General features: G+C 38.5%; 1 long non-coding RNA gene across 3 annotated transcripts; it reads left to right on the top strand.

Moving 5' to 3' along the window:
- The first annotated feature begins 12,873 nt into the window (after nucleotides 1-12,873).
- On the top strand, nucleotides 12,874-16,542 carry LOC112174836. Of its 3 annotated transcripts, none has more exons than XR_005801405.1 (4): nucleotides 12,874-14,398; nucleotides 14,478-14,526; nucleotides 14,602-14,678; nucleotides 16,244-16,542. It is a non-coding gene; the product is annotated as an uncharacterized LOC112174836 (long non-coding RNA). The 3 variants fall into 3 exon arrangements; XR_002926183.2 differs by lacking the exon at nucleotides 16,244-16,542 and adding an exon at nucleotides 14,992-15,002; XR_002925791.2 differs by lacking the exons at nucleotides 12,874-14,398; nucleotides 14,478-14,526; nucleotides 14,602-14,678 and adding an exon at nucleotides 15,452-15,809.
- The last annotated feature ends 3,295 nt before the right edge of the window (nucleotides 16,543-19,837 follow it).

Below are 19,837 nucleotides of genomic sequence, written 5' to 3'. Positions count from 1 at the left end.
AGGGGTATCTTTATATAGAGGAATACAAGCATATAGATAGAGTTGTTCATGGAAACATAATCGTACAATGATTGGATATCTATGAATATCTCTGAGAATATCTCTAACATAAACTCTATTATAACTAGAGCAAGTAACCTAGAGTTTGGGCCAGACACATATTCTAGATTTACTTGAACACTCCCCCTTGTGCTGCCGAAACGTGGTGCTCCTCTCATTGCCTCTTTAAAAACCTTGCCGAATAACAAAAATCTAGTGGGACAAAAATAACCTCGGTCGAATGAGAAAAAGAGTACAACACACCGGTCACATTTTGACACCATACATGTAGACATCTCCCCCTGATGTTTGCATCTCCCCCTGATGACTACGGTCATAGGAGTTCTGATAACCTCCGCAAACGATGCTGCCAACATGTTTCTCGAAAGTGGAATTTAGGCAATGACTTAGTGAGTAAGTCTGCCACATTGTCCTCAGATTGAACCTAGTTCACTTTGATCTTGAGGAGAATTTGTTGTTGCTGATTATACTTGGTGTTGTCGCTTTTTATGTAGCCTTGCTTCATTTGTTCAAAACATGCAGCATTATCCTTATAAATGCTCGTAGGCTTATCTATGGTAGACTTAAAATCACAATTGCTTCGAACATGCGTAATTATGGATCCAATACATATACATTCACGAACCACTTCATGAAGAGCAATAATCTTTGCATGGTTCAAAGATATAGCAACTAGGGTCTGTTCTGTAGACCTCCAAAATATCGCGGTCTTGCTCATGGTGAACATATAACCAGTTTAGGAATGACCTTTGTGTGGGTCAGAGAGATGCCCAACAACAGCAAAACCTTCCAAAACACTAATGTCGTTTTAGGATGGAGAGAGGGAACGCAAACCACTGTTGGTGACGTTCTTGACATATGATGGGTCTAAATCCATCATCTCTTTGTAGGGATAGAACAAGCCCATATCAATCATACATTAAGTATGGAAAGATATCTTTTACACCAATCAAATGGCGTCACGTTGGTGTAGAGCTTTACCTAGCTGACAAGTTCAAGACAAATGAAATGTCAGGTTTTGTGCATTGAGCTAAGTACAATAATGCGCCTATTGTACTTAAGCAGGGCACCTTTGCCTCTAGCACATCTTCGTTATCAACTTTCGGATAAAGAGGATCCTTTTCAGAATCAAGACTACAAACGATCATAGGGGTGCTTGAAAGCTTGACCTTGTCAAAATGCCTAAGCATCTATCAACACGATCCTCAAGTTCCAAACTGAGACATAATCATGTTTGCCCAAGATCCTTCATCTCAAACTTGGATTTCAAGTGTTCAGCGGTTTCCCTTAACTCTTTAAGGGCTTCCAATGAAGATCATGTCCAACATGAACCGCGATAGAATCCGGAACTTGTTATGAAAACGCGCTTGCATTTACATATCCATTCTTAATCAAGTAGTTACTTTAGTGAGCTTTTCAACCTCATTGCAAACGCGCTCTGTGGTCTAGAGCCACTTGACTTGAGTAAATGAAGTTCACCATGAAACTTCATGTATATTCCGTATCTAGATAGAAATACATAGTGACCATATTTGTAAGATGCATGTTCAGTTATTCGGAAACTACCAAACTGATAAGGTAGTGGAGTATAACGACATCCATTACGAGAGAATATGTCTCATCGTAGTCAATTCTAGGGCGTTTTGTGAGAAGCCTTGCGCTATAACGTAAGATTACCATATATTTTTCTCATCACGCTTTCTAACGAAGACCCATTAGTCAATAGGTTTTATGTTAGGAGGTGTTGTCATCACTGGCTCGAAAACCTTCCTCTTCGTTAGAGAATCCAACTTAACTTGGATTGCATCTTTCCATTTAGGCCAATTTTCTCTACATTGGCATTCATTTCATCAATAGAGTGTGGTTCGATATTATCTGACTCAACAAATTTATGCGCTATGAAATGCGCAAAAATATCGTCAATCATGATGGAATTTCTATCCCATGTCTCATGTATACTAGTGTAATTTTCAAATAGCTCTATATTCTTAGGAATAGGTTTTGACATTAAGGTGTCCCCCAACGATGACCATAATCCAGAAAATTCTCATGAGACGGATTTTGAGTGTCGATGATCGAAGGATTGGGTTGTACCAAAGTATCTTTTGAACCCACAAGCCTCCCACGCATCTTAGCTGGGGCCATGGCCTGTAATCTTAAAGAACAAGCAGCGCCGCCGGTCATCCTCCGATGGCAAGATTTGGGCGAGTTGCCGAAAAACGAGCTTACAACAAAGTTGCAGGAACAAGTTAACATATTTTCAGAGTTTTACAATTAGATTGTTGCACCATGCCTACCTCCGTGCATGGTGGCGCTACATCCTCTCGTAGGGACGTCCATCCTTACATAAATGTTTGCAGCAAATAAATATGATCTCGTCTCTTTAGGGGGGATCGAGATGAGACATAGTGGGGACAGACCACGACAATTCCTATCGTTCTTGCTGAACATCTGTGTTCTTATCTCCCCTAACGACGTGAATACTGTCTCATCAAATTGACAATCTGCAAATCTGGTGATAAGAAGATCGCCTAGCAAGGGCATTAAGCGGACGATTGTTGGAGTCTCAAATCCAACGTAGTTGCCCGTTCGTCTGTAAGAACCCATCATATGGCGCTGTGGCGGCGCAATAGTACATAAATGACACATTCAAATATGCGTAAGTACGAGATACTGGTACCCAGTCACTAGCTGTAACGCAGAGGTAGATTGAGTGGCGGTGGGTCGTAGACGAATTAGCATAGCTGCATGCGATATTGCATTACCCCAAGCGAATATAAGGAGATTGGTGTGCATTATCAATGTCTAGACTGCCATCATAGTCATTTCCTCGAGACCATTTGGGTGTGTACATGGGAATATGATGTCCAACATCAGTCCCATTGTAATAACCATCAAAAGTTTTCAAAGTAAACTCTCTAGCATTATCAAGTCTGATTGATTGAATACGATGATCCGGGAAGCGAGCCCGTTGTCATATGATATGTGTGAGGAGTATATCATAAGCAGCATTACAAGTGGACAATGGCACAACACATGACCAGCATGTTTGTATGTCAACCAACAACATGTTTGTATGTCAACCAACATCATGAGATATTTAAACGTTCGTAAGTTGGTTGAATCAGTCCACAAAATACCCACAGATTCTATGTACGAACAAAATGAGTATTTTCATATATTTTGATTAGGACGGTCTCAGTCCTAATTTTCCTAAGGAACGGGCTTTGTAAAACGAGCGAGAGGCCTTAAAAGCAACCAATGAGAATTTTGGTTGCGCCTAAGCGTCTAAAACGCTATTTTAAGCAAAGTTGGTGATTGTAGCATCACCTGTGTGGCAACCTGAAGGGGTATACCACAATGCCGTAATATTAAGCCAATAGGAGCTCGATACGTAGTAGACGTACCGTAGACCTACCAACTTAATACTACAAGGCCTTTTGAAAATGCAAATTTTAGAAAATAGGAGACTAAGAAAAATTTTAAGAAAGGGCTTTAAATCAACAACCCAACATTCAAATGAGCAAGTCTAGAAATGCTCAAAAATAAAGTGGGCAAGTGCACTGTGACGCCTTAGGGCTTACATCATAACCAAAATGAAGGAGTTCAACAACAACAATAAAACAAAGAGTGAGGCGCGCTCCCATGTAGGCGAACCTCACAGAGTTCAACATGGAAAGAAAAACGAGTAAATTAATGGAGTAACAAAGGGAAGAACTTCAAGCAACAGGAACAGCAACACACGGACTCAGCCAACGACCCACTTATAATCCAAATCGTTCGGGATGACCTCGTTGTAACCTGAAATGTAGGGGTGAGCATTTCGTCCTCGCTAACCAATAGGCGCCGACCCAACCTTAGTTAGGTTTGAAAACTAATAGGTAAAACATAGCTACTAGAATATAGATTGTGCGCATTTGTAAAATCAAGTAAAATAAATGCAAACAAAAACAATCATAGTTGTTTCGTTTTAGGAAATCATATGCAGCATGCTTCACACCACTTGGAGCTCCGAGATACTTACCTGCTGGCTAAACTATAATAAATCAGTGACTGACCTGGTTTGTCATCCTTCGAGAACCAGCTAACTACTATGTAGTCCTTGTGTTTACAAGTAGCGAAAGTGTCCATTTCCTGGCTCTGAGTTTCCTATGACTGGTTCACTGTATGTACTCACTTTTCCTTGACAAACATAGGAGCACAGCCCCCTCTGGAGGTTCACGGTTATCGACATCATGGAATCCCTAGGAATCAACGCGTTTAGGTCTCATTCAGTTTCAGGTCACAAGCACAAACATACAAAGGGTACAATATCTCAACATGCAAGTCTAGCCTCCGTTTTCGCAATCAACAATTATTAGTTATGAAAACACAGGTATCACGAGGCATCGACTAATGAACAACCAAAAACATAGTTGCAGGCAACATAATATTATACTAGAGCATTCCACATATATCGAAAAGCCGCTAACAAGGAAGGGACAATTCACCCTACCTGGAAAATGCTGGCGTACTCCACACTCTGATGTTTTCTGCTTAAGCTTCCTTAACGATCGTGTTTCCTGAAACATTACTTAGATTGTAAGTAATTATCTAGGTAAACATCATGATTAACTTTAAGTAATCGCGCACACTAAATCCTTTTTATTTCAATGAGGTCATTAATTATTTCTTTCAACCTTTACCAATTTGGGAAACTAACTTCTTTCTTAAAAAGGAAAAACGTCTTTATCGCTCCGCTAAACTATCGCCAACCCGAGCGACCAAAGTCGGCAGGTAAGTATCTCGCACTTTTGACCTTTGACTTTGACTTCTAACTTTTGACCAAATATTCCTTTATTTACCATTATTTCTTATTTATTAAAAATAAATAAGTAAATAATTATAAATAAAGTTTCACTTACACTTTTACTCAATTACTCCTCTTTTTCACCCTTTTAGTTTCACCATGATTTTTACCTCCACACTTTCACTTTTACCTTTTTACCTCCTTTTCACTGAATTTACCTTTACTTTCACCTTCTTCACTTTTTACCACTTTACCACAGTAAAAACTCATCTAATCCAACTTTTACCATTTTCTTCATATTTCTTTCTCTTCCAAAATAAAACACATTTCTTTTCTTCTTCCTTTTTTTTTTCTTTTGACCAAAATTACACAACAAAATCACCAAAATCTTCAACACCAATTTCCATTCCTCTGAAAACTAAACCAATAAAATCCTACTAATTAAACCATCCTCAAATCTCTATTTTTCACAATTTTTCCAACAACAACAATAGCTCAACAAAATCAAAATCAACCAAACAAATTTCAAAAATTCTAGGGTTTGTCCAAAACCCATTCCTTACCCTTTCTTCTTCAAAACTCACAGCCTAATCCTTCTCCTTGGCCTTCTTCACCTACAAATCCGTCCACATCAATATCACAACCAAAAAACTCGAAAACAAGGTTGCATGGATAGATCCTTACAAATCCTTGCCAAACCGAAGCCTAGCCTCTTGATTTAGGGAAAATCAGGTTCATGCAAACAAAATCACAAATCAAAATCAAAAACTCGGATTTAGGAAGAAATAGGTATAGATCAGATGAATAGAGGCTAGATTAGAAGGAAGATTACCTTGATTTGAGCTTGGAAAGAAGAAATCACAAAAACCCAATTTTAGCTTCGGGTTGTAGGGTTTTTGGAGGGTTAGATGGCTAAATTTCTTGATTTTCATTGGAGAAATGGAAAGAGGGGAGGAAGAGGAGAAAATCTGGAAATTTTGGTTGAGATCCAGGTTCCGGCGGCGGCGATTTCCGGCTAGAGGGTAGAGAGTGAAGCTCTCGGGTAGAGAGAGAGAGGAAAGGGAGAAAATGAGGAAGAGACTAGGGTTTGGAGAGAGTGTTTTGCTTTTATACCTCTCCCTAATTTTAATTGTGAAAAGTCTAATTTGCCCCTCATTTTAGGCCAAGTGGGCTTGGGCTGCTCCATTTTTAATTTTCTCTTAATTTCCCTTAAACCCACTCCGAAAATACATCTTTAAACATCCTTACTTCTTCCGACACTTCACCAAATCCTTTCGGGAAAATTTTCTAGGCTTGTCCTAAGCCTCGATACTTTAAAAATAGTTTTCTAGACCCAAATTGGATCTTCCCTAAATTCTTAATCCTTTTAAAATGGCCTCAAGTCTTAACCTAAGCGTGAATACTTGTGTACCTTACGAATACGTAGTTTCATACGTTATACGACAAATTAAAATAAACAAAAAAAAGTACGGTGGTGTACACACTACCCCCCTTAAAGAAATTTTGTACTTCCCCGAAATTTATACCTGGTTAGCTGAAAAGGTGGGGGTGCTTCTCACACATCTCCGCCTCAAGTTCCCAAGTAACCTCCTCCTTTCCTTGGTGCGTCCAATGAACTTTCACTAACGAAACCTCGCGGTTCCTCAGTTGTCTGGTACTTCGTGCTAAAATCTGCATAGGCTCCGTCTTGTAGGTAGCATCACTTTGCAGTGGAAAGTCTCTCCAAGTTATGACTTGCTGGGTCTCCGGCGGACTTTTCTTAAGTTGAGACACGTGAAACACGTCGTGGATATGCTCTAGTTATTGTGGCAAATCTACCCGATAAGCCATGTTCCCAATTCTTTGGACTATCGGAAAAGGTCCGATGTGTCGGCGTGCCAACTTTCCTTTGATCCCAAACCAACTGATTCCTTTCCAAGGTTTCACCTTGATATAAACAAAGTCCCCTACTCCAAACTCTAGGGGTCTCCTACGCATGTTTGCATATGATTTCCGTCTACTCTAGGCTACTCTTAGTTTCTCTTTAACCACTTGAATCTTTTCAGTGGTTTCCTGAACTAAGTCAGGTCCTAGTAAAGCCCGTTCTTGAGCATCAGCCCAACACGTAGGCGACCTGCATGGACGTCTATAAAGTGCTTCAAACGGTGCCATGCCTATGCTATGGTGATAACTGTTGTTATACGTAAACTCGGCTAGTGGTGAACAGTCATACCAATTCTCTCCAAAGTCCAATACGCAAGCTCATAGCATGTCCTCCAAAGTATTGATGGTGCGTTCAGACTGTCCGTCGGTCTGAGGGTGGTATGCCGAACTCAAAATTATTTTTGTTCCAAGCTCTTCTTGAAGCTTCGTCCACAACCTCGATGTGAACCTAGGATCTCTGTCAGAGACGATAGTCTTCGGCACTCTGTGTAACTTGATGATGGTGTTGACGTACAGTCCCGCAAAATACTCTACAGGTGAGTCCATCTTCACCGGTATGAAGTGGGCGGATTTGGTTAGTCAGTCGACTACCACCCACACTCCGTCGTGTCTTCGTGACAAGCTTGGTAATCCGGTGACGAAGTCCATGGTGATGTCTTCCCACTTCCACACTAGTATAGGTAGTGGCTGAAGTAGTCCAGCTGGTAGTTGGTGTTCTGCTTTTACTTGCTAGCGGCGATTTCCGGCTAGAGGGTAGAGAGAGAAGCTCTTGGGTAGATAGAGAGAGGAAAGGGAGAAAATGAGGAAGAGGCCAGGGTTTGGAGAGAGTTTTTTGCTTTTATACCTCTCCCTAATTTTAATTATGAAAAGTCTAATTTGCCCCTCCTTTTAGACCAAGTGGGCTTGGGCTGCTCCATTTTCAATTTCCTCTTAATTTCCCTTAAGCCCACTCCGAAAATACATCTTTAAACATCCTTATTTCTTCCGACACTTCACCAAATCCTTTCGGGAAAATTTTCCAGGCTTGTCCTAAGCCTCAATACTTTAAAAATAGTTTTCTAGACCCAAATTGGATTTTCTCTAAATTCTTAATCCTTTTAAAATTGCCTCAAAGTCTTAACCTAAGCGCGAATACTTGTGTACCTTACGAATATATAGTTTCATACGTTATACGACAAATTAAAATAAACAAGAAAAAGTACGGGGGTCTACAACCTGGGGCGCCATCACAATGATGGACGTCATCCATGGCGTCATGGATAGAGACTGTGCTAGCCCTAAGCTGGTGGTGAACGACGGCGGCAGTCACACTTAATCCAGGAATCAACTTTTGATTCTTGCTTCATTTCGTTCGAAAAAATGGATGTCCATGTGAAATCTTTAATAAACGGATCATCATATCATGACTAGGATGACCTATGCCGTCATGACAAAGCCAATATATGTCTAAATCTAAGAGATCTTTTCTCAGAATTTTATTGGATTTAATAGCTCGAATAATGGCATATAGTTCACTAGAGAGACACAAAAACTTCTCTAAGATGCACCTTTGTTCACAATCATTAGAGGTATTGTAAAGGAACTCATTTCCGTTCCCTACATGCGTTCCCGTATGGAATCCATTGGCTCGAATGGCTCAATAGGGATTCGCCTAAAAGCGTAGAGAGTTTATGTGACTAATCAAGGTGCCATTTGGCAAAAGAAATTTGGGCTATTCCGTGTCCTTGAACTAATCCTGATGGCCAAGCCATCGTAGTCACACAGAAATATGCTCAGAATTAAAATAGAGTCATAATGAAAAGAACTCAAAATTTTATTCATAAGCCAACGGTGTACATCATTGTCTCTTAACCTTTAAGAGAATCTAATCCAAATGCTAGCTAATGCAAAACAAATGTAGTCGTTTGACTTCTTTTGGTAACTCCAAAATAAATATGACCAAGTGAGTAGAGAGATATTGGTGGACCAAAGCTTGCTTAAGTACCACTTATCTCAAAACCTTCCTAGACAACACACTCATTTTGAATGAGCCTATGTGAAAAAAAACTAAACCAATGACATTTACTACAAAGTAAATGGCAATTGCCTATTACATCTTTTAGAAAAATAAAGACTTAAACAGAATTGGCGATCTATTGATCCAGCCAGATTTGAAGTCTTCAACCCTTCACTTTAGATCATCTTCTTGGTCATCTTGTTCCACATTTTGAGCTTCTCTTGCTTCACAATATGTTTTGTAGGTGGTGACAATATCTTCATAAGCTCTACAAATGTCTGCCCAATGACTAGATACTCCACATCGGGAACATTCATCTATGTGCTCAGACTCCATTGATTGAGGCACTTTGAAATCGTCATTTGGATGACTCTTAGGGTTGGTGGCGCCACCAATATGGCAAGGGGCATTGCCTCCCTCTCTCTTTCCACTTTGACCTCTTTGGTTCAGTGTCTGCATATTTTGGTGACTACCTTCCTCAATAAAGCAACAATATGGGCCAGAACATCTAGAATTGTCCCTAGATTTAGGGTTTCGCTCTTGGCGCCCTCCCTTAGGGGCACGACTATTATTGGACTCTGAAATATGCTCTGTTCCCACAGGTCTCGAATTATAGTTCTTCACAAAGATGTTGTCATGCTTTTCAGTGATATTCATAACTCTAATGAGCTCATGAAACCTTGTGATCCGTCCTGCAGTAACATCGATTCGATAGTTCTTAGCAACGATCAAAGGAGAGACGAGGAAGGTAGAGAGAGTTCTATCAATCAACATCGCATCTATGATATCTTTTCATAGAATTCTATTAAGGATTTAATGCGAAGTGCTTCCGAGTTGTAGTCAATAACTGACTTGAAATCACAGAAGTGGAGGTTATGCTATCTCACGTCTAGTTCAGGAAGTAGGGAGTCACGGACGTTGCCAAATCTTTCTTCGAGTGAAACTCACAGCGTTCTGGGGTTTTCTTCATTCATATACTCATACTGGAGCGAATCATCCATATGATGAGTCATTGGAATGATAGCTTTCGCCTTATTTGCCTCCAAAGCTTGAGCTTGCTCAACAGTTAGCATGTCCTGTCTAGACTCGAGAATCGTATCCAGGATTCCATCAACCTTGAGATGCTGGTGGACATCACGAACTCACTTGTGATATCCAGAGCCTGTTGTTCCTAATGGAGTAAAGTCTAGTTTGTTTGAGTTATTCATTCTCAAAGAGAACAATAAAAAGAGTTAGTTTCGAAGCTAAAAAGGCTACCAAAAAAACATATAAAATTTATGAGCGTAGTCGCTCCCAAGAAATTATGAATTTCTGGTATTGGATTAGATCGAAACAATGATGTGTTTGTAGTCGATCATAACTTCTCAACAAACTTTAAGTTTGGAGGACTCTACAAGCTCCAAGCTTTGAGTTAGCACGAATCCCCACAGTTCGGCTTTTGATCTCCCCTACGAAGAAGAAAGAGAGGTTGCATGTCCCAGATAAAAAGAAAAGAAATTGAAATTATGAAAGCAAAAGGTCTGGACCGCAGGCTGGTTTTTTTTTTTCTTTTTTCTTCTTCTTCTGCCTTTGACCAAAGGTGTGGACCGCAGGCCTCCTTCTTTTTCTTTCTGGTGGCACGTGTCCCCTCTTTTCTTTTCTTTCTTCTTATTTTGCTGGGCTACTCCCTTTTTTTCTTCTTTCTTTTCTTTTCTGCCAACTGGGCCTTGTCATCCTTTCTTCTTTTTCTCTTTCTGGGCCGCTCCGAAATGTTGGGCTACTTTTTTTTTTTTTTCCCTCTCTTTTCTTTTGCGCTGGGCTGGACGGGATTGGGCTGGTGCAGGTGTAGCAATCGATTTTCTGGGATTCTGACCCATTCAAGGATGTGTAGCATTTCTGCAGGCTGGTTTGGTAACTTTCCTGCCGGTTCTAGGAGTTACTATTCTGGTCCTGGATCTTGGAGTCTGGGCGTTGATGATGATCAAATTTGATGGTAGAAGGTGGTCTAGAAGGCTGCGAACCAGGCAAGTATCCTTTTTCTCTTATTGGGGCCGGTTTGGTACTTTTTCGGCCGGTTCTGGTGACTCCACGGCCGGTTATGGGCTCCTCTTGGGATTGGGGGTTTCAAGGTTTGCGGCGGCGGTTGCTCGAATTTGAGGGCTACGAAATTAGGGTTTCAGGGTTATGGTTTCGTGATGATAACGTGTTTTAGGAAAACTGAAACTAGGAGAAAATTGAGTCGTGCTTTCATTGATAAATGATAATAGGGGTCTCTTTATATAGAGCATAGAGATAGAGTTGTACATGGAAACATAATCATACAATGATTGGATATCTACGAATATCTCCAAAAATATCTCTAACATAAACTCTATTACAACTAGAACAAGTAACCTAGATGTCTGAATTTACTTGAACAGTATTACGATTTTAAAAGAGATTGTTTCCATATTTTTTGCCAATTCTTTCTATAGTGTCTTTTACACTTCTATGCATTTGTTTTGGTACTTTTTATAGTGTCTTTTATACAATTGTTCATGACTTCTTTCTATCCTGTTTTCAATAAATAAAAATAATTGTCACCGTTCTTTCTTTTACACATGCAATGGCTAGTATATTTGCAATACATTCATTTGATTATCTTTTAGGAAAAGACGTTCAAATATTTATTTAATTAGTAAAGTACATCATATAACAAAGCCTCACGACCAAGTCCCCAAGAACTTGTTGGTTAGAAGTAAGAACTAAGAATAGATAAATCAAACCAAGAAATCAATTAAAGGCATTAAAAAAATGTGCAAATAGTGACCTTTCATTGTACAAGCAATAGTTCATGACTTGTTTAAAATCTCTAAAAGAGTGTTTTTATTGAGAAGGCCTCAAGCAAGTCATTATTCAAGGGTATCAACAAATTCAAACTGAAATGGTGGAAATTATTCTATGCACCAACGGTGTAAATGACTCAACACTTATAAGATGATCTCAACCATTGATATTTATAATTAATATTTTTATTAATAACTGAAAAATGTATTTAATATAATATAACCATCTATTTATGTCGGTGCAAGTGCACGTGAAAAGGACTCCAAAATTCTTATCGACGTATTAGTGGAAGAAGTATACTTCTTTAGAGTATCAAATACTATGAGAAATCAAAGATTTGTTTCATTGTTGTCAATCACTACAATTCACGCATATCTAGAGAGAAGAAAATTTTGTAAATTACTAGCGCTATTGGCAACATAAGACACACAGTGCGAATGCTTAATTGGACTCGAGCTTTACCTCTGTCTACTTCTCATGTCGTTTTATTTCATAATTTAGATTATGGTTAGATTAAGGTGGCTCTTTGTAGTCTTCCTATTTTTCTTTTGTAATAAAAAAAGGCTAACAAGAACTAACAGAATGGTGACACAGATAATCTAACACTCCCTTCGTGAAGGTTGATTATACAAAACGAACACTTCAAAAAAAAAGTTGACCCGTCACTGAATGGACCAGATGATCGGATGGTGCCAACGTTAGAAAATGGCTATAAGTTGTAACAACCACTAGATGGTATACAGAACTCAAAACCGAGAGAGAGAGAGAGAGAGAGAGAGAGGATGTAGGATTTTTTTCCTCCTCTTAACCGTAAAAGAGAGTAAGATATACTACTATTTATGTACTTTAAATTGCTCATTAGCATTGAAGTCCAGCTTATGCTCAAACTTTTCTACAGACGCATGCTTGTTAGAGTTGATTATATAATACTACAAGTTGAATCTTATACAATATCGCACTAATTACTTAGAAGCACGCAAAGTAAGCTTTAAGCATCAATAAATGACTTCTTAATAACTCCTACCTAATTTGGGAGTCCCTGTTGGATCAATCATTGAATAGTTCAAAGGCCTGCAGGTACTCGACGTAAATATCTCATTCATTCATTATTCTTATTCCATAATGAACTTTGTTTATTTAGACACTTAATTATCCAGGCCCCTTTTACATAAATTAATGACTAAAATATAGGATAAACAGGTTGCATGTTAGGATAAAAAAGTCCAAAATACTGCTGATCTTCACCATTAGGTTTCTGATTCTCATTCAACATAGCAAATATATACCCTTCAATCACTACGCCAATAATAGCTTCAGACAACACACTTCAGACAACTGCAGAATTTTTAACTGTCGTCTGATACTTTGGAACGACAGCAAAAATTATTCTGTCGTCTGAATTTTTGAATCAGACAACAGTTGTTACAATGCTGTTGTGCAGTCATAAATCAGACAATGATTGTTTTTTTGATGTTGTCTGAATCAATCAATTCAGACAACAGTTATTTCATTGATGTTGTCCAAGGTTGATTAACACAATAGTTGAGAAAATATGTTGTCTGATTGTTTTTAATCACACAATAGTTATTATTTCTCTATTGTGCAACTATTATTCAGACAATGGTAGCACTTTGATGTTGTCTGAGTAATTTAGTTCAGACAATAGTTTTTTTGTATCTGTTGTGCGATTGTTATTCAGATGATGTTAATATTTGATGTTGTTTGACTATATTGTCTGACAATAGTTTTTGTTTTGTGTCTGTTGTGCGATTATTATTCATATAATGTTAGTATTCAATGTTGTCTGACTATATATTCAGACAACAATTTTTCTATGTCTGTTGTGCAACTCTCCTTCCGACAATAATTGTGTGTGTTTCTGTTATCTAAATTTTTAAACGCGGTTGCCCTAATTGAATTCCCACATTTTGGCTAAATTCAATTTTTCGACCCCCTCCATTTCAATAAATAACACGAAGTCGTTTTAGCACTTGGCCAAAATTCCCACACTTATACTCGTCTCCACTCTCTCTATCTCTCTCTCACACACACATTAAGACCAGAAGGATTTCTCAGACACCAAATGCCATCGGCGACGGAAGAACCCAACACGATGACGTCCTCGACGATGATGATCGACGAGATTTATGAGTTCTCAGCCCCGTGCTTCTTCGATTTCATCAAGGACGAGACTGACGACGACAAGATCAAGGCCGAGCTTTGGTTCGATTCCCTTCCCGTACGATTCCCTATCCCTCTTCTCTTTTCTTTATTCTTCAGTTCGTCAATTCCTTGTTACGCTTTTTCTCAAATATGTTTTTGTGTTGGATTCCATTTTCTTTCCAAATTAGGGATTTAGGTTTTCTTCTTTTTAATTCGATTACCTGAATTGGAGTAATTAGGTTTTAATTTCCTTGTTAGGCGACGGACGCGACGGACGGGAAGAGGTATTTTGGCCTTCGCCTTATATATAAAGATATAGACAGTAGTCATGGATAGATAGATGATAACACTCCACCTTAATGAATGATGGTGATTGATTGATATAAAGTATGCTCTTTTCTCCATTGTTGTTTCAAATGAATCTCTCGTATAGACTCTACTGAGGGAGAGAGGGAGGGAGAGGAAGAGGGATTTGATTGGCATTCATAAGCTGCTTGCTGAACCTCCCAATCATCTTGCATACCCTTAATCAAAACCTTCGAATTGTCCACTTTAACCATCGATGGCCAAGAGAAGCGCCTCTCCTGAGTGGTTCCATTGCAACCCATTTACTGACATTCAGGGGATTCGACGTTTGATAAAATTCGAAGTAATATTTCGAGGTAATTTCCCTATAATTACTTGTACTTGTTTGATGAAATGTTTAAGCACTGATGAAAATTGTTTCGATTGTTTGGATAGAAACATCTTTGCAAGCAGTCTGCTGCTTCTATGGCAGGAATGACTTTAGGTAAGTTGTCATAACTTTTACATTCATGAAAACCAAGGTATCATCTGGTTTATATCTACCTCTCTTCTTCTGCAGGCTTTAGATACATTCAAAGGCTGGTGGACCAATTCCCTCCTGTAAAAGCGTTTCATTTTGTCCTTGACCACACTGAGGTATGGCATTGTAATCTCATCTTTTTTTTTACTTTGGATCATTAAATTTGTGTTAAACTTTGTTCTGTCTTTGATTTGAAACTAGTACTTATGTAAAATTTGTGTTAAACTTTGTTCTGTCTTTGTTTGGATGCTATGTCGTATCTAAGTGCTCTTTTGCTTAATCTTTGGTTTTAGGATACAATTAAAATTTTGAGTCGTTTGTTACACCGTTCTTTGGCAGAGGATTATAGTAGTTGGGTGCTCAAATTGATTGCTTAAGAGTGAATTACTGTTGTGATTTGTTAATTTTGAATGTGTTTGTGAAATGTAGTGTGGATTAGAACAAGGTGAATTTCATCCACCCACGTCGCGAATGACCAATTATGTTGTGTTTAAATTCGGAGAGCGTACTAGGTCTTACAATGTAAGTTTGCCATCATTTTGGTTCTGTTTTAGTAGAGAGCCATTTATTTATCTGTTTTTTACAAGTTGCAGATGTTAATTATAGAACATGGTTGTATGTGTAGAAATTTAGTTGGGGTATGCTTGTGAGACCCGGAAATTTCAAGTGTCTCTTTTGAGTTTCGACGGATACGTTTTTGGTTGTTTCCTAATCTTCAACATATCTCTTATGACAATTCTTGCAAAATTTGTTCAACTTCTATATTACTTTTAAATAATTATCTCTTTTCTACAATTTATATTCCTAACATATTTTCTTAAGTTTTTATTATCATCCCATATCATTAACCTCTTTTAGAGAACTCCATCGAGACTAACCTTATTAAGCCCAATTCTCAAAAGTAGTTCTTTAAGAAACAAGCTTAACCTTTCTCTGCCAGAAAACAAAATCTCCCCTTTCTTCTCCTCCTGAAGCTTCTCTTAGCCCTGTTTACGTCAGTCAATTTTCATGCCTTAATTCACCTATATCTAAGCCTCTGATCGGAAAACGTTCTTCATCAAAGTTGTTCATCATCATCTCTTCTATAACATATCCAAAAATCAGTGCGATCAGATCTGTAATGAAGTCTGTACTTCGATCTGAGTAGAGGTTGGTCAGAAATCAACAGATTTCGAGTTTCAGCTTTTCTTTATCCTCTTTCCTTATCAGGATTCCTCAAATTCCTTTGGAATTAATTCCATTAAGAGGTAATATCACTGTTCAGTTTATAGTTCAGATAATTATTAGTTCCATGACACAAGTATAACGTGCACAAGTACTCTCTCTAAGATACACAATGACTGCTTTACTAGCTTCAATCTCATCTTTGGTTTTTGATTTCCTTCTACCCAAATTGAGTTTGATGTTGGCATGATAATTGATCTTAGTTGATTTTGAACTATTCTTTAGTAGCAGGTTGACAAGCATACTTGTTATTTTCATCATCATCTTTTCTTAGCTTCTTATCTGATCTTTTGCTTCAGTTTTCCTTGTACTATATACATACTAATATGGGAAGATCAGCTGCATCTCTTGGTGGCACGAGTCTTACTAGCTTGGCTATCGCGGCTTCATACATCTTGATGGTTTATGCATAAAGAGATTTCTTGTTTGATTGAAACTAATATGCATGAATTTGCAGGTCTTACTATCTTGGCTATCTGGGCTTCACTTCAGAATGCAGTGGTATTTCATGACTTCATGATTGCTACTACTGGGAAGTACTGGCAGTGCTGCTCAAAACCAGCATATGTTGCATAGAGCATGAGGAGACCTAGCTACAACGGGAGGGTTCTAAATATACTAATGCTACTATTCTTAGATGTTCATTATGTTTTTGGCCTTTATGTTTAGGGGTATATATATAGGCAGGGTTAATTAATATATATTAATGTTGGGATGAACATACTATTGATGGAATAAAAAAAAATTTGGAATCAATGGATGTGTTTTAATTTGGATGTGTTATGATTCTCTCTCAGACAATTCAATTCCAGCTAAAACCTATTGTCTAATTGTATTGTCTAACAATTGAACATTAAGAAGAATGCAAAAACTGTTGTATGAACAACCTAATTACAATACTTTCTGAACATATGTAGTTGGCTAATTAGAAAACATACAACAACAAAATAACATCTTTAGTTGTATTAAATATAAACAGACGATGGCTTTCTCACTTTTCTATTGTCTGACTTATCTTCACAAGTTGCTTTCTGTTAGGCTACTGTTGACTTACTTTGCTTTGGACAACAGACTTGGCATCTAGATCTGTTGTTTTTTCTGGTGTTCAGACAATAGACTTGTACATGCTTGCTCTCGTACAAAAGCAAATCAGACGACAGTTTCCTGTTATTGTCTGATTCTCCAATCAGACGGCACAGGCTTTCACAACAGCAGACAAGGTCATCCGACGACTGTCCAAAACTGTCGTCTGAAGCTATTATTGACGTAGTGAATGGAAGCATTTGGTCTTTTCGGTGTCCCCTTTTCTGAGCTGATATGTCGCGAAATTTTTGTTGTACGTCGCTCCGAGTTGTGGGGTGGTGAAATCTCCATGCCCGTCGGATGGCCATCCACTCTCGGTCACAACAACGTTCACAGTCGGCATGCCTACTTTCTACATAGCTGAGAAAAAGGCATCAACCAAGGCGTCAACAAGTTAAAGAAGTTCAAATTTCCATCTACGGCCCTAGGACTTGTTGCAGTAAATTGAGCATAATCCAATCTAACATTTACAGGGTCAGATACATAAGCAAAATAGGGATACGCATTGATCAAAAGAGGCGATCCTTGTCTAGACAAGAACGCAAGAATGCCACTCATAACATCACGTGTATCTGCTATAAATGCACCACTTGAAGGCGGGATATGAAGCCCCCAAAACAGTTCCTGGCACAACTATTGACACCTTAACACGAGTAGCTAGGTTCTTAGCATTAAGATTAATGTTTTGTAGAGACTGCATTACGGGTAAAACGTACCCACCGAAGGGTCCGAGAATAACCTCATTACCAGCAGAGATGTATTCGAAGGTGATGTCATTAAGGTAAGTGTTGAGAATATATATATCCCACATGGGAAAAATTGGACCTTGCCTATGAGTTTATAAGGGTTTGGGCCACTCTATCCATTGGCAATTGGTTTTGGATGTGAACCCCAGATTACTTTATCATGGTATTAGAGCGGGTTGCCCACGTGTACATGCCTAACGGCCACACGGACTCCACATCACCCAAAAATTGTCCACGTGTATGGCTTGAAAATTCGCCACACATGCGGGAGCGTGTTGAGAATATATACATCCCATATGGGAAAAATGGGACATTGCCTATGGGTTTATAAGGATTTGGGCCACTTCATCCATTGTCAATTGGTTTTGGATGTAAACCCCAGATTACTTTATCAGTAAGGCTCAACATTGGTTTTGAACCATGAGTTCATGGCATCTGGACTTACAGCGAGGTTGGACAAGTCTTCGTTTTGTATGCCAAGAATGACACGGATTTGGCTACCCCTGAGAGCTTGGAGGGCGGCGAGGCTAGGATCGAACAACCTCATCTTTCCAATGCCATATTTTTTGTAGAGATTGACAACATCTGTTCACTACTAGAAAAAGTATTCATCACACACGGATGAGAATCCGTGTGAAATCATAGTATTCCATACAGAAATCCGTGTGAAGATGCCAATACACATGGTACAACGGCGGATTAAAAATCCGTACGTATTACTGGCGTTGCTAATACTACTTGCACAGTGAATTTTTTGTCCGTGTGAATGCATTTGGTGGGTCCCACTCCCTTTCCCATCCTCTAATTAGTAATTTTCGGAATAAATGTAATTCATCATATTATAATAATTCATATATTCAGATATTTATTTTTAGTTCTTTCTTTAACTTTTAATTTTTAATTTATAAAATTGAATATATTTATTTTTAGTAGTTCATCTCTCTGAATCAGAGACATCAAACACCATGAGCGCCGTCTAATGTACCACCTGATCCCGACCTGCTTCACCGGAGATCTTCGAACTCAATCTCTCCTTCTCGCCATGGGGTCACGCGCTGTTCTCGCCCTCCGCCTCCTCCACTGACTTTGCCTTCATGGTGAATCAGCAGATCTATGTATGAACAATTCAATGTCAAGATCCCACTAGATCGAGTTATGAGTCTTGTTTGCATCTAATGAATTCCTACAAGAACATCACAATACGGTTAGCAAATCAAGTGAAGAGGGATGCAAATTGCTGTGTGACTTGATTCACGTTTACGCAAGCATACCTATCGTTGTCAAGATAGGAAAGTATTGTACCCAACATTATCGTACCACTGGGATTAGTGGCTAACCCACAATTATTGGGTGGTCGGAACTAAAGTCACTAAGCAAACAAAAGAAAAATAAAGTAAATAAAATAAAAATGTTACTCTAAGGCACCAAGCCTTAGCAATGCTCGGCTTTGATTTTCACCAAAACCTAATCAAAACTAAGAGCCTAGTGGTGACTATTTACAATGAAGTAGAAATTGTCATTCAAAATTGTGATTTTAATTTTTTAAAAGACTAAGCCAAAAATTAAATGAACAACAACAATTAAAAATGAAGAAAAATAAAATCAAGAGATTTTGGCTACTAGATCACTCTCTAGCAATTTCAATGCAACGAACATATTTCAAGCAAATAAACATATCTTCATGAGAACCAAATCCCGTACTTAATGCCGGTCAAGACCACTAAGCCGAATTTCCTTAAGGGTATTCACATTTTCGGTTAGGACAAATATGAACTCTCTAACTCATGAGTTAGTACCTTACTAGGGCTACCAAAACATGAACTAAAGGCCTAGAGCTCTAGAAATTAGGGATTTAAGCATGCAATAGTTACAACCTAAAATTTAACAATTACTTAGTTCTCTACCTAATGCCGGTTAAGGCCACTAAGTCAATTTCTCTTATTTGGTATCTATTATTCCGGTTAAGGCAAGAATGAACTCTTTAACCCTAATCATTATGCCTTGTTAGGGCCACAATGTCTAGGATTAAAGGCGAAGGGCACAAGAAAATAGAAACTTAGGCAATCATTCATTCTCGATTAAGCAACTACTTGACACACCACACTAATTACATGAAGCTAGTGAACAAAAGAACCACCAATTGTATCACACATCACAAATCTTAACACATAACAAAGAGAGTGGTTAATTCCCTAAATTTATGCATCAAGAACCAAGTAGCA

The sequence above is a fragment of the Rosa chinensis genome, chromosome 6 (genome assembly GCF_002994745.2).
Source record: "Rosa chinensis cultivar Old Blush chromosome 6, RchiOBHm-V2, whole genome shotgun sequence".
Lineage (NCBI taxonomy): Eukaryota > Viridiplantae > Streptophyta > Magnoliopsida > Rosales > Rosaceae > Rosa > Rosa chinensis.
Note: the sequence above shows the minus strand (reverse complement) of the source record. Positions and strands in the feature narration are given on the sequence as shown.